Source organism: Rhinopithecus bieti, unplaced genomic scaffold (genome assembly GCF_001698545.2).
Source record: "Rhinopithecus bieti isolate Rb0 unplaced genomic scaffold, ASM169854v2 scaffold_13261, whole genome shotgun sequence".
NCBI classification, from domain to species: domain Eukaryota; kingdom Metazoa; phylum Chordata; class Mammalia; order Primates; family Cercopithecidae; genus Rhinopithecus; species Rhinopithecus bieti.
Window position 1 is genome coordinate 1,124,215 of NW_016807494.1, and position 23,982 is coordinate 1,148,196.

At 42.7% G+C, this 23,982-nt stretch overlaps 1 long non-coding RNA gene across 1 annotated transcript in view; it reads right to left on the minus strand.

Moving 5' to 3' along the window:
* Nucleotides 1-16,625: 16,625 nt before the first annotated feature.
* The window catches only part of LOC108535930 (uncharacterized), a 19,333-nt gene continuing 11,976 nt past the window's right edge, over nucleotides 16,626-23,982 (minus strand). Inside the window, exons 2-3 of the long non-coding RNA XR_001887362.1 lie at nucleotides 17,526-17,594; nucleotides 16,626-16,698 (exon numbers count right to left, since the gene is read on the minus strand). This is a non-coding gene — a long non-coding RNA (uncharacterized LOC108535930). The remainder of the gene's footprint in view (nucleotides 16,699-17,525; nucleotides 17,595-23,982) is intronic.

Here is a 23,982-nt window from a genome sequence, read left to right on the forward strand (position 1 = left end):
TTGATGGCCTCTGGGAGTGAAAACTGATTCAGATCCGAGAGGTCATGATTTTCCACTTCTGCAATTGATGTAGGTTCACCAAGCTCTCAAGTTTTTCTTGTTATATAAGTGAAGTAACTTCTTAGTCATCTGGCTACCTACCTTGTCCCTCCAGGATCACTATGCTCTATTTATTAGCCATTGCCACAAAACCTTGTAAGAGGAGACACCTGGCTGACATTTCAACCTTGCTGCCTGTTTCTGTTACATCCACCTTGCTTTTTGTTAAGTGCTACCACCCGGACCCTGCTATGCTGGAATTCTGTCACCGTCACTGATACTAGAGTCTTATAGTTACCTCTGCCCTGTGGAGGATAGCCAAAACTGGGCTTCTCAAAGATGTCTGCACCCCTCTCAGCAGCTCATCCTTATTGCTTCCATGGAAGGGATGTTCCTTAGACCACATGCTTAGGGAGCAGGTTCTCAGTATCACATAATAAATCCATTCCTATATTTACATCTCCCCAGTCTTTCTAACCTCTTCCTCAGAACTCCACAAGACAGTTGGAGCACCTCTGGCCTTATTCCAGGTCACCATCATGTTCAATTTTTAGGGAGCAATCCCAGCACATCCTGGGACTGGCTCAGATGTCCTAGATTGGACACGAAACTCCTCATCATAGGAAGATGCTCTTATATCAACGAACTCTCACCTACCCGGCCTTAGATTCTACCCTCTCTAGCCCACCTCCCTCAAGGTCCACCTGTCTGTACACCTTCTCATTTCCTGCTGGTTCATATTAGCCAGCTCTTGAGGCAATGAAGGGAGCCAGGCAGGGATCTTAAGAAGGACACTCACCATTTTGTGAGGCAATTGCCTCAGGCAAGGTTTTTGAAGGGTCTTTTGTACAGGAGAGGCTCCTCTTCGCCAGCGCCAGCGTGAGATAGTGAGCTACTTCTGCTAACCTCGACAGTTCAGGAGGGCCTGGGGCCTCAAGATTCTCTGGTTCACCCACTCCAGTGCCCCCGCTTCTATGTCCCAGAGTGTAACCCTGGGAGACCCATCAACGTTGTGCATTCACTATCGGTTGTAGCACTGCTGTCCTGGGTCCCAGTTATAGAAGACAAGATGTGTCTGATATGTTGCCTCTCAAAGAACATTGCCTGATATTATTCTCTTTGCCCAAACCTTCTATTTCATTTATCTGTCATTCTGGTTCGCTTCTGGACACAATCTCAACAGGGAATCTTCCTCTATCTCTAAAGATTAACCCAACAACACTCTTATTATCTAAATGCCTCCATGAAGGCATGTCTTAAGACAGCATGTCTTAAGTTGACAGTTGACTAACCTGAGCCTATCATTTTCTTTTTCAAGGTTTCTAATGCTGTTAACAAGACCCAGCCAACTCCACATTCATGTAATACACATTGTTACCAGACTGTTCAAGGGTCATTACTATGACATAAGACAACGCTTCAACGTTCAGCTGCATCTCATCTCAGTCCATCACTGGGTGAATTCTTAGGGATTAGGATGCTGCTGTAAACCGGTAGTAATTAACCACTTAACACCAGTCAGAGGTTCTTATCTATGATAAGGACTGTTGAAGGATCAAGACTCCTCTCTGAAAGTTTCCTTTTTAGGGTACCTTCAGTACAACTGCCTTAGCTTGAGTTTCCTTAAAAAGTAGATTCCATGGCTGGGCGTGGTGGCTCACACCTGTAATCGTAGCACTTTGGGAGGCCGAGGTGGGTGGATCACCTGAGGTCAGGTGTTCGAGACCAGCCTGGCCAACAGGGCAAAACCCCATCTCTACTAAAAATACACAAAAAATTAGCCAGGCATGGTGGCATGAGCCTGTAATCCCAGCTACTCAGGAGGCTGAGGCAAAATAATCACTTGAACCCAGGAGGTGGAGGTTGCAGTGAGCTGAGATTGTGCCTCTGCATTCCAACCTGGGCAACAGAGCAGGACTCCATCTCAAAAAAAAAAAAAAAAAAAAAAAAAAAAAAAAAGGATTCCATGATAAGGGTTTGTATGCAAGTAATTTATTTTGGGAAGTGATCCAGAAGAATAGGAATGAGGGAGTAGAAAGAGTAAAACAGGAGAGAAAGTGATCCAAGGCCATGCTATTAAGCTGGCCATTATTATGTGCAAATGGGGCTCCATCCCTCTGGGAACACTCTGAGAGGTCATGTAAATTGTGAACATCTCCCACTGGCCAAGCGTTGCCCCAGGAAATGAAACTGCCTGCCAGGTTTGCACAGCCACTGTGTCACAGTGGTTGAACAGTTCCTATAGCCAGCCCATAGGGCAGGAAGTGAGAGCAATAGAGAAAAATGTGATACAGCTGAGGTAAGCTGCTGCCGGCCTCACCTGCAGTTCATTGTTGGCTAAGTTCTTAGTGATTAGGATACTGCTGTAAGCTAGTCCCACCTGCACCCACTGACACCAGCCACATCAATGGCTAGAGTAAAAAGGTGGGCTGAGTGGATGGAAGATGCCGTAAAAGATGTGTCTGATATGTTGCCTCTCAAAGAACATTGCCTGATATTATTCTCTTTGCCCAAACCTTCTATTTCATTTATCCATCATTCTGATTCACCTCTGGACACAATCTCAACAGGGAATCTTCCTCTATCTGTAAAGATTAACTCAACAACACTCTTATTATCTAATAGCACTAGTCATCCAGTTCCTCTGCAATTTCCTTTGTGAATTATCAGATAATAACTCTTTCCTTATGTTGTGTCCTATTTAACTCATAAATTACAGTACACTGATAACGTTTTCTTAGGTCAGGTACCCTGAGACTGACTCAGACAGATTTGCCTGCTGGAGGTTTATTGGGGTATGTCTTGTGGGTCAGCACCAATGGGCATGGAAGGAGATATGATTGAAAAGAGGGAAGAGCTGAACTGGAGAGCAGCTGAAACAAAGCCAGGCTGCAGTCAGAGGGGAGCTCTGGATAGCCCATCTTGTCCCATCTTGGTGCAAAGAAGTATGGGCCTTTGTATGCTGCCTCCAACAGTCAGTGACTGGGGACTGACCCCAGGCAGGGAATGTCCTTGGGTGAGGGACTGAGAACATTTCCTGGAGAGTGACTCAGCTGAAAGCCCTTCCGCCAACACTCCCAACAGCTGGGGAAATGGTATCTCAGTCCTGCAGGGAAGTTCTGGGCAGTGCACAGCATTAACTATAGTCTACCCTTTCGGCTGCTTGGATTGTTTATTTTGTAAATTAGTCTTTGCAAATAGTTCCTCCAAGATTCTGACTGGTTCTTTTTCTGGGAAATTTAAGGAGAGGGTTGGCAGGAAAAACCACAGCCCTGTCACTACAGCAATGGATCCTGAGAGGCCAGCTGATTATCTCACTCTTCTACCCATTCTAGAGTTCCCTCATCCTTGGCTATCATCTCTGTTGGTTTCAGTGGCTTAGCTGGTGGGATGACCTAGACACTCATCTTTGATGGGTCTGAGACCCTGGTTGCCATGTCTTTCTCAGGCTGCAACTGTGGCACTTGGCAATTTACCATCAAAATTGCTAAAGGGAGTACAAGGAGATTCTCCTGGAGATGCCCTGGGTTCCAAATATGTATACTTTTCCTGGCACTACTGTATATCAGCAGTTTTATTTCCTCCTAGTGATCAGCGTCAGTGACCCCTGCTGAATCCCCAATATGACACATCCCCAGAATGGTGATTCCCTTTTTCTTGTCTCTTATAACAAGAAGCCTAAAGTAATTAGGCAGTGGCTATAAAACTTAATGGGACTGGCCAGGTGCAGTGGGTTATGCCTGTTATCTCAGTACTTTGGGAGGCCGAGGCAGGCAGATCACTTGAGGTTAGGAGCTCGAGACCAGCCTGGCCAGCTTGGTGAAACCCCATCTCAACTAAAAACACAAAAAATTAGCTGGGCCTGGTGGTGCGCACCTGTAATCCCAGCTACTCGGGAGGCTGAGGCAGGAGAATCACTTGAACTTAGGAGGCAGAGGTTGCAGTGAGCCCAGATTGTACCACTGCACTCCAGCCTGGGTGAAAGAGGGAGACTTTGTCTCAAAAAAAAAAAAAAAAAAATTAAATTAAATCAATGGGACTACTGCTGTGTCCCCTAGTGTGTTTTCCTTTGGAATATAAAACCTGTAAACCCACAGAGTAAAGAGCTGCAAGGACAGAAATCACACATTCCTAGTAGTCACTGACAGTGATGATAAGCACAGTCACTTCTATTTTCACTGTGTTTCCTAGACCGAAGTATTCTTCCCAGTGGGGACGCAACACCATAGAGTGGTAGCTGATTTAGGACATGTTCTGCAATCTGGAAAATGATGCCCCATCTTCTTAGGTTGTCATCTCTAAGCCTAAGCTTCTGTGACTCCCTTACAAAGACTATTTTATCCCTTCAGCAGGCTGGCAGGGTCTGGGTGGTAGAACCAGGTGGTCTCACCACCATGTGTCTACTTTTACTCTCCTTTGCTGTAAAGTGGGCCCCTTGAACTAATAGAATATCATGTGGCATTCCATATTTCTGATAAAAACTAATTATTCAGAAGGTGGTGACATACTGTGGGTAGGAAAAGCAAACCTACATCCATATGTATCCATTTTTATCAAGATTAATTACTGCCCCTTCCGGTGTAGAAAGGATCCAATGTAATTAATACCAAATGGTTAATTGGTCAGCTGGAGATATAGCACGGTAGTGAGTACACAAGGTTGGTTTGTGTTGCTGGCAGGTTGGTCATAGGGCAGTTGCAGTAGCAGGATCAGCCTTGCCGAGTGGGAGTCTATGCTGTGAGCTCATGTACAGCCTCCATCCTTGCCATCAGGGCTGCTTGGTTCATGTGCCCATTGTGCCAGCACTATAGTGTGACAGGGGCTGGCTAGTCATCCTTTAGTAGATGACCAGTTAAGTCATCCTGTCTACTTGGTTCTTCAGTGCTTCCTCCATAGTGGATGCTCTCTTATGGGCATTAACAATGGGATTCAAAATCTTCACAGTTTGGGCCGTGGCCACAGGGCCATCGACACGCCTCTTCTTTAAATATCTTTGCCACCAATTTTCCAATCTTTCTGCCCTGCTCTTAGCAAGCCAGCCAAGCTAACCACCAAAAATATTTGACCAGGCCAGGCACAGTGGCTCATATCTATATTCTCAGCACTTTTGGGGGCCAACACAGGAGGATTGCTTGAGGCCAAGAGTTCAAGACCAGCCTGGTAAAAATAGTGAAACCCCATTTCTACAAAAACAAAAAAGTATTTGACTAGGTGCACTGCCCAGAAATCTGCCAGTTGGTAGGATTTCCTTTGCCACTGTCTTCCAGGCTCTCCCACTGCAGGGCTACAATGAAGCTGTAGTGCAGCCAAAGACCATTTTCATGTTGCATCCACACACCAAGCTGTGGCCCTGGCATGGCCTTTTCCCTCTTCTGTCAGCCTGCCATAGGAACTCTCTATGGTCCATAGGCATGAGCTGACAAAGAGGAACCAGTGCAGTGGAGGTGGATAACCTGAGTTCAATCTCTTCTGGGGCTCCCCTTCTTTTATATTTAAGACTTGGGCCTGATCCTCAGAATAAGAGTCTGTTTATTATGAAGCCAAGGAGAGCTTCTGACTTTCTGATTGTTGATTAATCACTGTCAACCTTTCATTGTTCTTCTTCAATACATTAAATGTCCAGTAACAGCCAGCCATTTCCATAGTTTTTATAATAATTATGACTTCCCTAGGGGAACATCACACACCGGGGCCTAACATGGGGAGGGGAGAGGGGGGAGGGATTGCATTGGGAGTTATACCTGATGTAAATGACGAGTTGATGGGTGCTGACGAGTTGATGGGTGCAGCACACCAACATGGCACAAGTATACATATGTAACAAACCTGCACGTTATGCACATGTACCCTAGAACTTAAAGTGTAATAAAAAAAATTATAAAAAAAAAGAAAAAAAAGAAAAAAATAAAAAGGTTAAAAAACACTGACTTCATAAAAGAAAAAAATAATGATAATTATGACTTCCCTTGAACTTCTCAAATGCCTGAGGCCCCTGCACTGCCTTCCACAAACATCTCATCCCAGTTTACCACCATGAAAGTTTTAGTTTCCCTCTGTCACTCAGACTGGAGTACAGTGGCGTGATCTCAGCCCACTGCAACCTCTGCCTCCCAGGTTCAAGCAATTCTCCTGCCTCGGCCTCCTGAGTAGCTGGGATCACAGGCACAGCCACTGTACCCGGCCTACTACCATGAAAGTTTTAACAAGCACGTGGCTACAGTATGCTAAGCACTGTCCATGCTCCACCTACCCCTAGTCATGATGTCCTCCTTGCTGGTGACCTACTTTACACTTGGCTTCCTCAGACCATTCCTGGAACCAACTATCTCAGGTCAGATTCCCCAAGAAGCCGACTTTGAGATGGGGGTTAATATACAGTAAATTTATGGCGGGGAGTGGGAGGTGTTACCAGATTCACACCAATAGGAGATGAAAAAAAAGAAGGACTTAACAGAGGGAGAAGATGAACTGCATTGAAACCACAAAGGTCTTGGATGGTGCCACAGATTGCTCTGGGGGCTAAGATGTGGGCCACCCCAGGGACAGAGTGTGACCCGGGCAAAGTGGCTGTCTTCGGTTAATGGCAAGTCACAGAAAATAATTCAAACGAGAGCAGTCAGTCACCACAATTTCCAACGGCTGGGTGAACAACGGCCTCAGTCTTGAGGGGCCTTTGGGTCCCACACCATAGCATCCACCATATAAGGCAAATTCTTCTTTCTCAGATGAAAAGAACCAATAAGCATATGTTTCTCCACTATAAGGAAGGACAGTTAGCCCAGAAAAATTAGGCCTAAAAATATCAGCAGTATTAATAACATGGCAATTGTGAATGACTTAATATAATCCCAAGTCAAAAGGAAAAATATATCTTCTCTTACCCTGAGAATGTTCTTTTTATATTTTGAATGTCCTTTTCTGTATGAATGGCATGGTAGAAAAGCAAAATTCTGTCTTAAATGTCCTATAAACTTTTAATATCACCCATCTACAAAGACAAGACTTAAAAGCTGTCCAATTTTGACACAGACCTTTTAATTTTAATTACTTTATTTTTGAGACATAATCTTGCTCCCTCACCCAGACTGGAGTGCAGTGGCAGGATCATGGCTCCTTGTAGCCTCAACTTCCCAGGCTCAAGTGATCCTTCTTGCCTCAGCCTCCCAAGAAGCTGAGACTACAGGCATGTGCCACCATACTTGGTTAATTTTTTTTTTTAATCTTTTGTGGAGGCAAGCTCTCACTGTGTTGCCAGGGCTGTTCTCAAACTCCTGGGCTCAAGCGATCCTCCTTCTGCCTCCCAGTGGAGGTGGTGCAGAAACAAGAAGGCCAGTCCTGAAGCCAATAAAGTAATCTGGGAAAGAGCTGATAATTAGTCTGGACCACAGTTGTAGCAAGAGAGATGGATAGTGGTCAGACCTTGAACATATTGTGAAGATACGACTGACAGGATTTGTAGATGAATAGGATTACAGGAGTGAGCCACTACTCCCAGCCTACAGACCCTCTTTAAATGTACCCTCCAGCAAAGTAATTCTGGAAGAGTTGAGGGTAAGCTACCCTTTCTAAATCACTCTTTTCTTAATGAACAATATTGCTTTCACACCTGTGTACCTTGTCAAATTTAACCTTTCTGCCAAAATGTCCTTTCCAAACCTTTGTCCAGAGTTCCATTCATTCTTCAGGAACTTCAATAAATATTCATTCATTCATAAGGTTACCAGATTTAGTAAATAAAAATATAAGTACCCAGTTAGATGTGAATTTCAAACAAACAAAAATTTTAGCATAACATGTCCAAATATTCCATGGGACATACTTATACAAAATAATTAATTGTTGTTTATTTGAAATTCAAATTTAACTGAGTGTTCTGTATTCTATCTAGCAACTTATTCGTTCTTCAAATACTTGTTGAGTATCCACCGTGTGCCAGAAACTACTGAATGTTGAGATTACAGCAGTGAAAAAAATAACTTCAAATTCCTCCTCTTGTGGAGTCTGCATTCTAGTGGAGGGAGTCATTTATACACAAGTATTTATACAAGAAAATATATGATAATATTGTTAGAGTATAAATCTGTGCCATGAAGAAAAATAAAGTGAGGACAAGAGGATCGGGAGTGTCAGGGCTGGGGGCTGGCAGTGCTCTCTCATGAAGGTCTTACTGATTGGGCGAAACTTGAGCAGACACCTGGAAGAAGTGAGGAAGTGAGAGCCGTAAGAAGATTTGAGGGATGCATATTCTAGGCAGAGTAAGCACCAAATACAGAGTGTCTAAGGTGGAGGTACATTTGAGGGACAGCAAAGAGGCCATTATAACTGGAAAATAGTGAACAGGAGGGGTTAGCTAGGAAATGAACCCAAAGCCAGACCATTTTCAGGCTTTGGGCTATTGGGCAAGTTTCAGCATTTACTCTAGGGAGATGGAGCAGACACTTGACTAGATTTCACATTTCAGACACAGCAAATATTCATTTAATAAATATTAAATAAATGGCTTCTATGCTGAAAATTACCTCTTCTTGTTGGGAAGGGAGGTGGTGTAGAAACAAGAAGGCCAATCATGAGGTCAAAAAAATAATCCAGGAGAGAGAGGATGATTAGCTGTAGCAATAAAGATGGCAAGTGATTGAATCCTGAACATATTGTGAAGGTACAGCTGATAGGATGGTCAGATGAATTAGATGTGGTGTGTAAGTAAGAGTCAAGATAGAGGCTTGAGGCTAGGCATGGTAGCTCATGCCTGTAATCCCTGTGCTTTGGGAGGCTGAGGCAGAAGGATCGCTTGAGCCCAGGAGTTTGAGGTTACAGTGAGCTATGAATTGCACCACGGCACTCCAGCCTGGGTGACAGAAATTAGGAGTTCAGCTTCAGACTTGTTAATTTTGACATGCCTGTTAGAAATCCAAGTGGAGATATTGGGGCAGCACCAAGATGTTAAGGTCTGGAGTTCAAAATAGAGATGTGGCCTGGCTAGAGATATAAATTTGGGAGCCATCAGCACGTGGACATAGCCAGTATACTTAAAGCTGGGGGTCTCAATGAGATCCCTGAGGAGTGGATATAGATAGAGAAGAGTGGGCCAAAAACTGACCCCTGGGATCTCTAAGGATTTAAAGATTGGGGAGGTAAGTAGAAAAAGAATGAAGCCAGGCGTGGTGGCTCACGCCTGTAATCCCAGCACTTTGGGAGGCCAAGGTGGGTGGATCACCTGAGGTCAGGAGTTCGAGGGCAGCCTGACCAACATGGTGAAACCCTGTCTCTACTAAATACAAAAAATTAGCTGGGTGTGGTGGTGTACGCCTGTAATCCCAGCTACTTGGGAGGCTGAAGCAGGGGAATCACTTGAACCTGAGAGGCGGAGGTTGCAGTGAGCCGAGATTGCCAGTGCACTCCAGCCTGGGCAACAAGAGTGAAAAACTCTGTGTCAAAGAAAAGGAAAAAAAAAAAAAAAAAAAAAGAATGAGTCATCAACTGGACAGAAGGAGAACGAAGAAAGTATCCCAGAGGCCAGGTGCAGAGGCTCACACCTGTATTCCCAGCACTTTGGGAGGCCAAAGAGGGAGGATCGCTTGAGCGCAGGAGTTCTAGTCCAGCCTGGGAAACAAGGTGAAACCCTAGCTCTACAAAAAATACAAAAAATTAGCCAAGTGTGGTGGCATGCTCCTATAGTCCCAGCCACTCAGGAGGCTGAGGTAGGAAAATCACCTGAGCCCTAGAGGTCCAGGCTCCCGTGAACTGTGATTGCGCTACTGCACTGCAGCTTGGGCAACAGAGTGAGACCCTGCCTGGAAAGAAAAAAAAAAAAAAAAAGGAAAGAAAAGAAAGTGTCCCAGACACCAAAGCGAAAAAAGTGTTTTAAGACAGAATGCATGATTATCTCCGTCAAATGCCTCTGATTAGTGAGGGTAGAAAAGGCCTGAGCATTGGGTTGAGCAACCAACCTGGTATTATGGACTTCTCGATAACAACTATTTCACTAAGATGATGGGAAAGAAAGCTTGATTAGAGTAAGTTCAAGAGAGAATGACACAGAAAATAGAGAAAGCAAAGACAGACAACACTTTCAAGGAGTTTTGCTATAACCCGGGGATGATCCAAAAAAGGTGAGAAGGAAAATAATGACACTGGGGATGAGGGGAACGATACTAGGAGCAAAGTCCTTGAACGGGGAGAGAGAATGGAAAGAGAGAATAAGTGGAGATGTTGGCCTGTGTCAGGAGCACAGACAGAGCCACGAGAGGGGAATGAAATATCCTATGTGGGCAGAGAAGGAAGCAGGTGGCAGAAGTGGTGGGAGGGGCAATCACGTGGGAGTTCTTAGGATTATTCCTGTTTCCTTGGTAGAATCAGAAGCAAGGTGGGAGTGAAGAAGAAGGAGGATGTGCCGCTAGTTTGGGAAAGAGGGTGAAGTGTGAAGTGGTCAGCTAGGAGGGTGGAAGAGTGGACTCGAAGTATAGTAGGATGGCCAGGTAGTACTCAGGGTACTTGAGATTAGTGGTCGTGAATTTAAATTGTGATCAACAGCATGGTTATGTGTTTTTCTTCAGCCATATTCAGCTGTGCAAATGCAGGCAGGGAGTAGTTCAACAATTGGATATAGGCAAGGGTGGAAATTTTGACAATGAAATGTCAAAATGAGAGAGGAGCCAGAGAGCCCAGTGTGTAGGCAAGGGAACGTTCACAATGACTGCCCAGGAGACCTAAATCCAGTTACGAGGGAAACGAGGACATCAGAGTGTGAGAGACAGTGAACAGGTGGGAGTATCAGTGGATTGGAGGGTCCAGTGAGATTGAAGGGTTACTGGAATTAGGGTACCAGAGAGACGGAGTGCTGAAAAAATAGGAAGTGGTAGTCAGAGTGGAATCCCTGAGAGTGAGTTTATGGAGGGTTTGCTATTATCGGTAATATTAAGTCTAGGTTATGACCAAAGTAGTGAGTGACTGAAGTAGAGATCTCCGAAGAAAGAAAATTGAGGAACCGAGAGGCCTGAAAGCTGGGTGGGTCCTCTATGTGTATACTGAAATCATCAGGTGTGATTTTAGCAAGTGCTCAAGGAAAAAAAACAGAAAGGAAGGAAGCAAAGGAGGAAGGAAGGAAGGGAAGGAGGAAGGAAGAAAGGTAGGGAAAGAAAGAAGGGAAGGAAGGGAAAAAAGGGAAAGAAAGGAAGAATCATCAGTAATTACACACTGCAGAGACTGACAATGAACCAGTATGTTAGTTTTCTATTACAGCTCTAACAAATCACCACAAACTTAGTGGCATAAAACAATACAAATTTATTATCTTACAATGATAGAGGTCAGAAGTCCAAAATCAGCCTCACTAGTCTATAGTTGAGGTATCAGTTGGGCTGGTTCCTTTCTGGAGGCTCAAGGGCAGGACCTAACCCTTTGCCTTTTCCAGCCTAGACACTGCCTGCATTCCTTGGCTTGTGGCCCCTTCCTCACAATGGCATCACTCCAGCCTCACTTCTGTCTCCCATTACCTCCTTCTAACTCTGCCCTGCCTTCTAACTCTGCCCTCCATGGGCCTTTGTGATTACATTGGGCCCACCTGGGTAATCCCCCATCTCAGGATACCTAACTTCAGCACATCTGCAAAGTCTCTTTTGCCACTTACATACATTCATATATTCTGGGGATTACAGCATGGGCATCACTCTCAGGGAGTGGGGATGGAGCGGGCATTACTTAGCCTACGACAACCAGCAATATATATTTTCCTTGGTGGAGATTTTCCAGATTCTGGTCTTCGCACTCCATCTATTCCAGGCTGAGTTGATGAACAATCCTTTTGGGTCACCTGCTAGGATTCCCATATTAGAGAATATGCTTTCTTTATTTGAAAGCATATTCACTGTGCTAGGTTCTGGGTTAATTGTTGTTGATGCAAATAGGATACAATGTCTTAAAAGTTCATCCCCCTAATGCAAATGTTTGCTGATGTGTCTGTCTCCCCTGGTAGGGGGCAGATCATACCAGGACAGGAGGTACTCACATTCCTACCCATGCCTAAATGCCTACCATGGCATCTGACCTATAATACCCTGGGAACCTTTTAGAATGAATAAATGAACTCTGGTTGCATTTGGTAACATAAGCACTTTGAGTGATTTAATGCACACCAAAATAAACTTTTCATAATTCTAATCCAGTCTCAGGAAGACACTAAATTAGTATGCCTTAACATTCACATCTATCATTTTACTAATTTGCATGCCCATCACTCTGATTTCTGGAACCAACTGCTTGTCTTCTACATAGTATGTAATATATTATCTACCAGCTAATGTATTCATTTAGGAGTACTTGGACATCAAAATTTGCAATGGTTCTGCCAACCTATATTTAGAAACTTTAGATTGGGTCATGTCTCTAGGGACTTTTCCTGAATTAAAAAGGACAGTATCATCCATCTCTTGTTCAATCACAACAATTAGAGACTGATAAAAAAACACACAAGCAATCATACAAAAAACCAAATCCCTCAAAAGCAGCTGGCAAAGTAATAAATAACAGCACATACAAAAATCAACTGTAGTCACTTATTAAATTCATATCCTTTTATAATTATTACCTCAAAGAGTCAGATGACAGCAGATTTCAGTGGAGATTGTGATATCTACAGTTATAGATCATGATGAAATTAGATTCTGGGACAATGAATCCATTATGAATCTTTTGTAAATTGGTTTTTCAAAGCCTAAATCATGTTTTAACTAGACAAGTTGCTTCCTTCGGCTGTGCAATCCTACAGCTGTGGATACAACTTTTGTGGATTGTAAAAACCTACATCATAACTCCATTCTAATAGCTGACCAGCTACCCAACTGAAAAAGGGCCAGATTTCTGTCATCAAAATTATTTATACTCTATCCCGATTTACAATTTCCAATCCTGGCCAAATTATGACACCGAATTAATACTAGGGGCATTTTCCCATAGAATGTAGATAGATGTTTGTCCACTCTATTTTTAGAAAATACTCATGAAGTTACAAGCTAGTATACTGGGTATTCCTTCAAAACTCCAGGCCTATTTCTTTTCAACAAATCCTAGGGTCAAGGCTGGGCGCAGTGGCTCATGCCTGTAATCCCAGAACTTTAGGAGGCCAAGGTGGGCGGATCACCTGAAGTTAGGAGTTCAAGACCAGCCTGGCCAACATGGCAAAACCCTGGCTCTACTAAAAAATTACAAATATTAGCTGGGTGTGGTGGCACATGTCTATTATCCTAGCTACTTGGGAGGCTGAGGCAGGGAGAATGGCTTGAACCCAGGTGGTGGAGGTTGCAGTGAGACAAGATTGCACCACTGTACTCTAGCCTAGGCGACAGAGCAAGATTCTGTGTCAAAAAAAAAAAAAAAAAAACCCAGGGTCATAGGTTCTAAATTCAGACTTTGTGTAAAGAACAAACATCTCTGGCAGGGCGCGGTGGCTCAAGCCTGTAATCCCAGCACTTTGGGAGGCCGAGACGGGCGGATCACGAGGTCAGGAGATCGAGACCATCCTGGCTAACATGGTGAAACCCCGTCTCTACTAAAAAAATACAAAAAACTAGCCGGGCGAGGTGGTGGGTGCCTGTAGTCCCAGCTACTCGGGAGGCTGAGGCAGGAGAATGGCGTAAACCCGGGAGGCGGAGCTTGCAGTGAGCTGAGATCTGGCCACTGCACTCCAGCCCGAGAGACAGAACATTTCAGGCATCAGAGGGGCACTGAGCACAGTTATTCTGTTTTAGCTCCTTAAGAAACAATGTAGCCAGGTGTAGTGGCTTCAGCCTGTGGTCCTAGCTGCTTGGGAGGCTGAGGTGGGAGGATTGCTTGAGCCCAGTTCGAGGTTGCAGTGAGCTTCGATCCCACAACTGCATTCCAGCACGGGCAACACAGCAAGACCCTGTCTCAAAAACAAAAACAAAATGCAAAATAATTTAAGGAGGCTATTACTAGCATTTACCAATCATTCATCAGTCTTTGATACCAGACAACAGCCATCCAAAGACCAAGTTGTATTGTTCTCATATAAATACAAGGCACTAATGTTTCTGTGGAGTATCATCTTACCATTAAAATCAGAATGGGTCTAGGTATCTACCCGAGAAATGCATGCACACGTGAATGAAGGGACATGCGTAAGTGTGTTCATTGGAGTATTGCTGGTAACAGTAAAAGTGAAGGAGGTCAGATTCCATTTACCTTTGGGGAAAAGTCATGACTGGATGAGGCACAAGAAGGGTTCCGGGTGCTGGTAATATTCTAATTTTTTATTTTATTTTATTTTTTGAGACAGAGTCTCGCTCTTCCACCCAGGCTGGAGTGCAGTGCTGTGATCTTGGCTCACTGCAACCTCTGCCTCCTAAGTTCAAGTGATTCTCATGCCTCAGTCTCCAGGTAGCTGGAATTACAGGTGTGCGCCACCATGCCCAGCTAATTTTTGTATTTTTAGAGCCATGTGGGCCAGGCTGGTCCCAAACTCCTGGCCTCAAGTGATCTGCCCGCCTCGGCCTCCCAAAGCGCTGGGATTACAGGCATGAGCCACCGTGCCCGGCCAATATTCTAATTTTTGATACAAGGGCTGGTTACACAGATGTGTTTACTTTTTGAAAATGCATTGACCTTTGATAATTTGTGCACATTTCTGCATATATGTTATACTTCAATAGTAAGTTAAAAAAGAAAAAAAGAGCTAGGGACTTTCCCTCCGGCTTTCAAGGAGTTGGCCTTACTACTCAATCAAGTGCAGGCCACCAGACTCACAGCCTTGTCATCTCCCAGGTGCACACCAGAAACTTAGACTCTCAGGTCCCACCTCGAACTATTGACTCAGGAGTTGCATTTTAACAAGGGCCCCAGGTGACTTGAATGCACAGTGATGTTTAAGAAACACTGATCTGGAACATAATCTTGTGAGCAGAAAAGTACAATATGAAAGTGTCCTGAATGGCACAGGGGAGGGAAGCACAGGGCACCAGAGAAGCCAGAAAAGGCACCTCTCACCCAGGCCAGCTCACTTTCCCTGAGTTTGTTCCTAAGCCCAGCAGTCCTGGGAGTATCTAATTGCCAGATATGTTAGTGGAGAACCTCAGGTTTACTACTTCCTTATTTATGGCTTAGCATTTTAGTCAAGAGCATTTAGTCAAGAGTCAATTGTTTAGAATCAATACCAAAGAAGCCTGAATTTCAGGCCAGAAAGTGCTGCTGTGACTCTGCAGTTGTTTAACAAGATAAATGGTCTCTACATTTTTTTTTTTTTTTTTTTTTTTTTTTTCAGTTTTCGGCTAGGGACAAAGAAAAGTAGGACAAGCATGAGGAGAACCTGATAGAGGAGTGCTTTGCAAATAATTAGTGGCTAATTTTAGCTGATCAGCTTACCTATTTTTTCATTATTCAGTAAAACTGAGTTCCAAAGTTGTAAAATTTGATCCCATTGAAAAGCCCCCAAAATAACATTTAAGATCCAATGATGCTATCTCAGGTAACAGACACTGAAACCAGGGCCTCAGCAACATCTCAAATGTGAAGAGTTATTATACTTTCGTCCTTCTTCTATTTGTCATCCTTATTGTCACTGTTATTGTATTTCTATAGAATATTTGAGTTTTTAAAAATGAAATCATAAAAAATAAACTCCAACTGCTCATAATTCTAAACACCATGAAGAGATTATTTCTTGTCTTTGCATGACATACTTTCTTTAATTTATCCTTGAGTCATAAGGAATTGTTTTAATTATATTACTACGTTGATAACTCATTGTATTTGCGGTCCACTCTGACTGGAAGCACTTTCTTCTGCATTTATCACTCTTCAGCCTCATGCCATCTTGAGTCTATGTTTATAATTTCTAAAGCTTTCAATGTGCATTTGTCTCTGTTGAGATTAAAAGCAAATTTTGCTATTAATGGATACATTTTCTGATGTTTCAAAGTCAAATTGAAATAAACAATCAAATTGATATAATCCACTCCCTGCAAATGAGTGCCCCCTCCAAATTTAGTGACCACTTTTAATATTTTCATCTAAGTTGGTGATAAAGAATAATCCTTAAGGGTGTCCTTGGGTTGATAAGAAACCACTGATAATCACTGTTGAGGAGTTTTCAATCGGCTAATAGTATTACCAGCATCTCAGCTCCTTGCTTAGACTATCATGTGACACAGAATCAACTGCTTTATTTATAGTCACATGGGCTGATTCACTCGCCACACCCTCTACCCTCAACCCTCTACCCTCCACCACCCACCACCATATACCCTGCCCCTTTAGCACAAAAGGAAATAACATTGGTCTGGCATAATCCTCTTTTTACCAAGCCATGCCTTGGCATTAATCATGTAAGGAAATAAGACCATTTTCTCTGCGTCATAGCCGAGGCCCTCTGCAGCAAATCCACTGTGGTTTCTGAGCAGCATTCAGTAAGTGGAACAGGGGCAGGCTGGGTCACCTGGTGGCCGGAAGCATGCACAGGGTCAGCGTGTTTTATTAGTATTTATTAGTAAAAAGTGGCAAGAATGACTCAAGATCTGAGGTCAGCAGAGTCTGAGAATAGTAGATTGGAGGACAGACAGTCACCCTGGGTAGAATCTCACCTCCTTCCGCAATCCCGCTCAGCAGTCCACTGGTTCAGAAGCAGCCAAGGGAAGCTCTCAATTTTTTAATCTAAAACAGAAATGCAGACAATCAGCAGGCAAAGACAACTTCGTATTCTATAACAAGAAAATATACATTCCTCTGTGTTAAATTATACCTTAACTGTGCACAGGCAGGACTGGTAAAGGGTCTGATAATTCTTCTGCTCTGCTTTAATTTGTCCTGATAATTGACTTTTTGGATGAAACCCTGCCATTTTCATGGGACTCCGTGAGGAATTATTTTTACTCACTAGCACCACCTCCTTTCAAGAAATAAGCCTTGTTCTTCCTTCTTCAGTTTTGACTTGACAGTAACATACACACTGTTTGTTCAGGGGCAAATGTCTGCCAGTTGCATATTGAATTCCTTTTCAGTGTCAGAATCATTGTTTCAACTGTAACCAGCTAGATGTCATAGTCTCTCTCTCTCTCTCTCTCTCTCTCTCTCTCTCTCTGTGTGTGTGTGTGTGTGTGTGTGTGTGTGTGTGTAGATTATTCTCTTACTACAAGTATTCCTCATCCTGTAGCAAAGGGAAAAAAGTCTGCCAAATTTCAACATTAGAAAATAAAGAAAGCAGCCTGGACAACATGGTGAAACCCTGTCTCTACTAAAAATACAAAAATTAGCAGGGCATGGTGGCACACGCCTGTAGTCCCAGCTACTCAGGAGGCTGAGGTGGTAGGATCACTTGAGCCCAGGAGGTTGAGGCTGCAGTGAACTATGATCACACCACTGCATTCCAGCCTGGGCAACAGAGTAAGACCTGTCTCAAAACAAAAATTTTAAAAATGAGGGAAAAGCAGTGGTAGTAAAATGCAAAGGGTATTTTGGGAGCTCAGAGAAGAATATCTTACCCATCTTGGAGGGGTTACGGAAGACCTTTGGACAAAGCTGGCCAATTTATTACTTGGTATGAAGCAAATCTAGAATTAAGATAGCAAATGAAATCAAATTACATCTCAGAAAACCAAGTGATAGCCCTATAAATGTTCAGCCAATATGTGGAAGAGATTTATATTATACCCTTGACCAAATATACCCAATCTTCAGTAGGCAGCTTCTTGCTGTGAGCACATTGGTATAAAAGGTGGTATGAAAATGTTGGTTTGTAGAAGTCGTTATGTCCTTGGGAAATGTTTTGATGATTACAGGTCCACTTTATCTGCCCTGGCTCGTTAACTATTTTCATAACAGATCATCAGAGGAACCAATACACTAGCAACTGAGCTGTTGCTAAGAGATGAATCTCTTAAGTCAGAAAATTTGAACATGGACTCAGGGACTCTCCTGACAGAACTGTATCCAGAATCTTTCATATCTGAAAATGCCTGAAAGGGTGACATTAGCCATCCACATCCACATGGATACAAGCCACAAGGCTGATCTACTTAGGCTTGCTGCTTCCTACAAATAGAGAGATGAGAAACAGCTTCCAGTCAAAATGAGATGACCTCATCTGATCCACAAAAAAGAATTCAATTAATTTAAAATAAGACACTTAAGGCAATTCCAAGGGAATAAACTAACTTGGGCTTCTAACTAATCCTAGGTAAAACTTGGAGGCCAAGTTGATTTAGATGGCAATCTACACATTTACATGTTTATTTGGAGTTTGGGTCCTACATTCATAGGAAGGGTCCCTAATACTTTCTTAATGAAAAGTTCTTCTTGCATTTTCCTAATTTTTGTCATTTCCAAGCCCCCAGAAGGCAGAAATGTGTCTTACTTTTTGTATCCTTGGTATGTAAATAGAATAGAAAATAGAAGAAATTTAATAAATGTTTATTGAATGCATTTTTAAAACCTCAAATTTGGAGACAGGATGAAAGGAGAGGGAGGAATAATCCAATCTCTGTTTGCACAGGGTAGTGAATCATGTACCCTGGCCTGGCTCCAACCATCTTAATTCAGAACATAAGAACAAGTAATAATCCCTGTTCAGAATGTAAATATTTAACATTGTGTTTATTTGCTGGGTAGGGTCTCCATTTGTTTATGTTTCTCTCAATGTTGTGCATCTCTGTCTGCCCTTCAACATGTTTGTCCACCCTGATGGAAAGCTTAGATGGAATGGAAATGATGCCTATTTTAATGGCTTCATGGCACTCAAGTGGGTACTTAAAGACGCTATTTTGAATGGAGCCTTTGGGAGACCCTAATGAGTGACACCATTCTAAATGAACTGAAATACCAAAAGAACAGCCTCTCTCTTTGGAAGAAGAATACTGAATGACATCACTGTTTTCACTGTTTCTTCAAAGCACAACACCATCATTTAGAAAACATTCCTCATTACTTCAGAAGTCTTTCCCTCTATGCTCCAGTGCCCATTTCCCCGAAGGGGGATGTCTGGGGTTAGCAGAGGGAGGCAAGGTAGAAATGGAGGAGCCACTGCTTTGTCGCTGCTTCTTGGGGCCATGACACTGTCACACACTTTCAGTATATAAATGGCCACCCTTATACATACTTTCACTCTCCACCTCCAACAAACATCCCGGCAGTAGCACTCCAGGTGCGGCATCTAGGGAATCTTCAGTTCAGTCAGGCTTCTGCCCTGCTGTAAGCCAGCATTACTGAAAGATGGAATCAGAGCTCGGAGGAACTCTTCTTCTTTTTTTTTTTTTTTTTTTTTTTAATTTTAGAGACAGGGTCTCACTCTGTTGCCCAGGTTGGAATGCAGTGGCGTGATCATAGATCATGGCAGTCTCAAATTCCTGGGCTCAAGTGATCCTCCTGCTTCAAATTCCCGAGTAGTTGGAACAACAGGTGCACGCCACCACACTTGGCTAATTTTATTTTTTAATTTTTTTTATAGACAGGGTCTCACTATGTTCCCCAGGCTGGTCTTGAACTCGTGGCCTCAAGCAGTCCTCCCACCTCAGCCTCCCAAATTCTGGGATTACAGCACCTGGGAGAAACCTTAGAAAGCACTTATTAAACATAAAATTCTCAAGGGCCCTCCCCCGGAAATACTGATCCAGTGGGTGTGGAGTAGGGGCAAGAACTCCAGGAGATGCTTGTCATTAGGTAAGTTCCAGGATCACTGATTTCATTTCTATTCATTTAATCTTATAGAAGATGAGATTAAAGCTAGAAAGATGCAATGACTTTGCCAAGGTCACACAGCAAATCTATGTTCAAGCCTAAGCTAGACCACCAGGGGCCACTTTTTTCACTTCATCCCCTAAAGATACTATGTTAATACCTTAATTAATTAATCTGTAAATGATTTTTTTAAACTAAGCAGTTTGGTCATGTTGATCTTTAGGAAGCAAATGTACCTGTGCTGGCACATGTCATCTTGTGTGGCTTATTCCCACATGAGTGGCTGAATTAGACAAAATATCTGCATGGGTAACATCTGCTTCCAGAATGTGCACAATTAAAGTTAATAAAGGCCAGTGCTGCACGAGTGGAGGGATTTGCAGAAAGAAAAAGACAGTAGAAAAAGTAGCAGGCCAGGCACATGGCTCACGCCTGTTATTCCAGCACTTTGGGAGACCTAGGAGGGCAGATCACTTGACGCCACCTTGGCCAACATGGCGAAACCCTATCTCTACTAAAAATACAAAAATTAGCCGAATGTGGTGGCTCACACCTGTCATCTCAGCTACTCAGGAGGCTGAGGCAGGAGAATTGCTTGAACCCGGGAGGCGAAGGTTGCAGTGAGCCAAGATTGCACCATTACACTCTAGCCTGAGTGAAATAGCGAGACTCTGCCTCAAAAAAAAGAAAAAAATTGGCGTAAAGCAGCATGCCGTCCTGCACTGTTTGCAGAGTTACCTTCCTTTTGAGAAGCTGATTGTCTTTCACCGGTTCCCCTTTGCCTCTAAGGGAAAAGCTGGGATTTCTCAAAAGGGCAAGTAAAGTCCTTCAGGGTAGGTTTGCCTATCATTTTGCCTAATCCCTCACCACTCCCCCAGCCAACCCATCCTTTTGCCAAATCAATTTACTATTGTCTGAACACTCCAGGCTTTCCTCTGGTTTTGTGCCTTCACATGCACTGTTCCCTGAATCTGGAATTCTCCCTGCCTTCTTTCCTTTTCTTTTTTCTTTTCCTTTTCCTCTTTCTTTCTTTTCTTTTCCCTCCCTTCCTTCCTTCCTTCCTTCCTTCCTTCCTTCCTTCCTTCTTTCCTTCCTTCTCTCTTGCTCTCTTTTAATTTTCTTCTTTCTTTTCCTTTTCTTTCTCTTTTTTTGAGATAGGGTCTCACTCTGTCACCCAGGCTGGAGTACAGTGATCTGGAGATCTGTGATCTCGACTCACTGCAGCCTCAACCTCCCAAGCTCAAGTAATCCCCCCACCTCAGCCTCCCAGGTAGCTGGGACTACAAGTGTGCACCACCATGCCTGGGTAAATTTTGTACTTTTTGTAGAGATGGGATTTTGCCATGTTGACCAGTCTGGATTTCTCTTTCATTGTGTAGCAAACTTCTACTTGTCCATCATATTTTAGTTTAAACACATCTCCTCTGAAGTGTCCTCTCTAACACCTTGGACATAGTAACTTGTTCTGCCTTCTGGGCTCCTGCATTGCTTTGTTTCAGTTTCAGTTGATCTATTTCTGTGAATGGCTTCTTCACTTAACTGTGAGTCAAGGTGCTTAAGGGAAGGGTTTTGTTTTCTCTAGCTTGGCATCTACACATGTAGCACAAAGAAGCTGAAAAGCAAGTGTTGGAGGAATATGATACTAAAGTGATACTAAAATGAATATTTCTAATTATATATCTTTTTTATTAGTCTTATTGGGATGTAATTAATACACGACACAATTTATCCATTTAAAGTATACAAGTCATGCAGGGCGCTGTGGCTCACACATATAATCCCAGCACTTTGGAAGGCCAAAGCAGAAGGATCACTTGAGGTCAGGAGTTTGAGACAAGCCTGGCCAACATAGTGAAACCCTAGCTCTACTAAAAATACAAAAATTAGCCAGGTATGGTGGTGCATACCTGTAATCCCAGCTACTCAGGAGGCCGAGGCATGAGAATCGCTTGAACCTGGGAGGCAGAGATTGTAGTGAGCCAAGATCACGCCACTGCACTCCAGCTTAGGGGATACAGCAATATTCTGTCTCCAAAAAATAAAATAAAATAAATAAATAAATAAATAAATAAATAAATAAATAAAGTATACAACTAAATGGTTTTTAGTAAGTTTACAGAGTTATACATCTACCATCACAATCTAATTTTAGAATTTTTGTCCCCTGCAGAAAGAAACCCCATACCCGTTAGCTACCACATTCTCAGGACCCCATTACTCCCCGCTCAGCCCTAGGCAACCAGTAATCTACTTTCTCTATAGATTGCCTGTCTTGAAGATTTCACATAAATGGAATCATAAATATATGGCCTTTGTGACTGGCTTCTTTCACTTCATGTAATGTTTCTAAGACCCATCCACATTGTAGCATGTGTCAATACTACATTCACTTTTTATGGCCAAATAATATTCCATTGTATGGGTATCCCATATTTTGTTTATTCATTCATCAGCTTATGACCATTTGAGTTGTTTCTAATTTTTGGCTATTATTAATAATGCTGCTTTGAACATTCACGTACAAGTTTTTCTGTGGACATGTGTTTTTATTTCTCTTGGGTAGAACTGCTAGCCATGGAATTGCCAGGTTATATAGTAACTCTATGTTTAACCTTTTCCAAAGCAGCTGCTCCATTTTATATTCCTGCTGGCAACATTTGAGGGTTCAAATTTCTTCTCATCCTCACTGACACGTGTTATAGTCCATCTATTTGATTACAGCCATTCTGGTGGGTACCTCATTTTTATTTTCATCTCCCTAATGACTTATAATTTTTAGCATCTTTTCATATGCTTATTGGCCATTTGTGTATTTTGTTTAGAGAAATGTCTGTGAATCCTTTGCCCATTTTTAAATTGAGTTATAGGTCTTTTTATTGTTGAGTTGTAAGAGTTCTTCATATATTTTGGGTTTGTTTTTGTTTTTGTTTGTTTGTTTGTTTTGAGCTGGAGTCTCACTCTGTCGTCCAGGCTGGAGTGCAGTGGCATGATCTCGGCTCACTGCAACCTCTGCCTCCTGGGTTCAAGCAATTCTCTTGCCTCAGCCTCTTGAGTAGCTGGGTCTACAGGCACATGTCACCACACCCAGCTAATTTTTGTAGTTTTAGTAAACACGGGGTTTTGCCATGTTGGCCAGGCTGGTCTAGAACTCTTGACCTCAGGCGATCCGTCACCTCGGCCTCCCAGAATGCTGGGATTACAGGAATGAGCCACCATGCCTGGCTATTTTGAATACAAGTTTCTTATTGGATATTTGATTTGCAAAAATTTTCTCCCATTCTGTGGGTTATCTTTTCAATCTCCCGATTTGTCCTTTGAAATACAAAAGTTTTTCATTTTAATGAGTTCAATTTATCTATTTTATTTCTGACATTTGTGCTTTGGTGTCATATGTGAGAAAGCATTGCCTAACCCAAGGTCATAAAGATTTACCACTATGCATTCTTCTAACAGTTGTAAACTGTTAGCTCTTACATTTAGGTCTATGATCGATTTTGAGTTAATTTTTGTGAATGGTTTGACATAGGGCTCCGATTTCATTCTGGTGCCTGTGAATTATCTCAGCACCATTTGTTGAAAAGAATATTCTTCCCCCATTAAATTGTTTCATCCCCTTGCAAAATCAACTGACCATAAACATGAGGTATGTGGACCCTCCATTTTTTAAGTTAAGCTATATGCCTATTCATCTGCCAGTACTAATTAAAATCTTTTTGTCTTTAATTATGGATTGAAAGACTTTGTCCGTGCCAATAATTAAGTTGGAGGCAATGAAATTTGAAGCACAAAGTGTGCCTAAAATTAAAGTAACCTCAAGGACCTGAGAGAAACTCTCAGAGGGTACAAGGCAATGGGCTTCCACTGCTGAAGGCCTGTGCTTGGACACTGTTGAGGTCAGGGAATCATAGGTCACCCATTCTTTGGAAGTGGCTGGGCCCCTGTCAGCAGGCTTTCTCTCTTCAGGGAGTCCCACTGAAAACTTCCTTTCTTCTTCTGCTTCAAAACAAACCCCACCCCATTCAAATCTCACTCTCACCCTTATCCCAAGATTGATATTTTGAGTTTCTCAGTATATGAGGTGTGGTTTTCAGTAGGGTATAATTCATTTTTTCAACATATATTTATTGCGCATCTGCTCTGTGCCACATTTTGTTCTTGGTTTGGGAATAAAGTAACAAGACAGAAAATGCCTTGCTCTCAAAGAATGTACATTTTAGTAGCACAAATTAGCAAAAAAAAAAAAAAAAAAAAAAAAAAAAAAAAAAA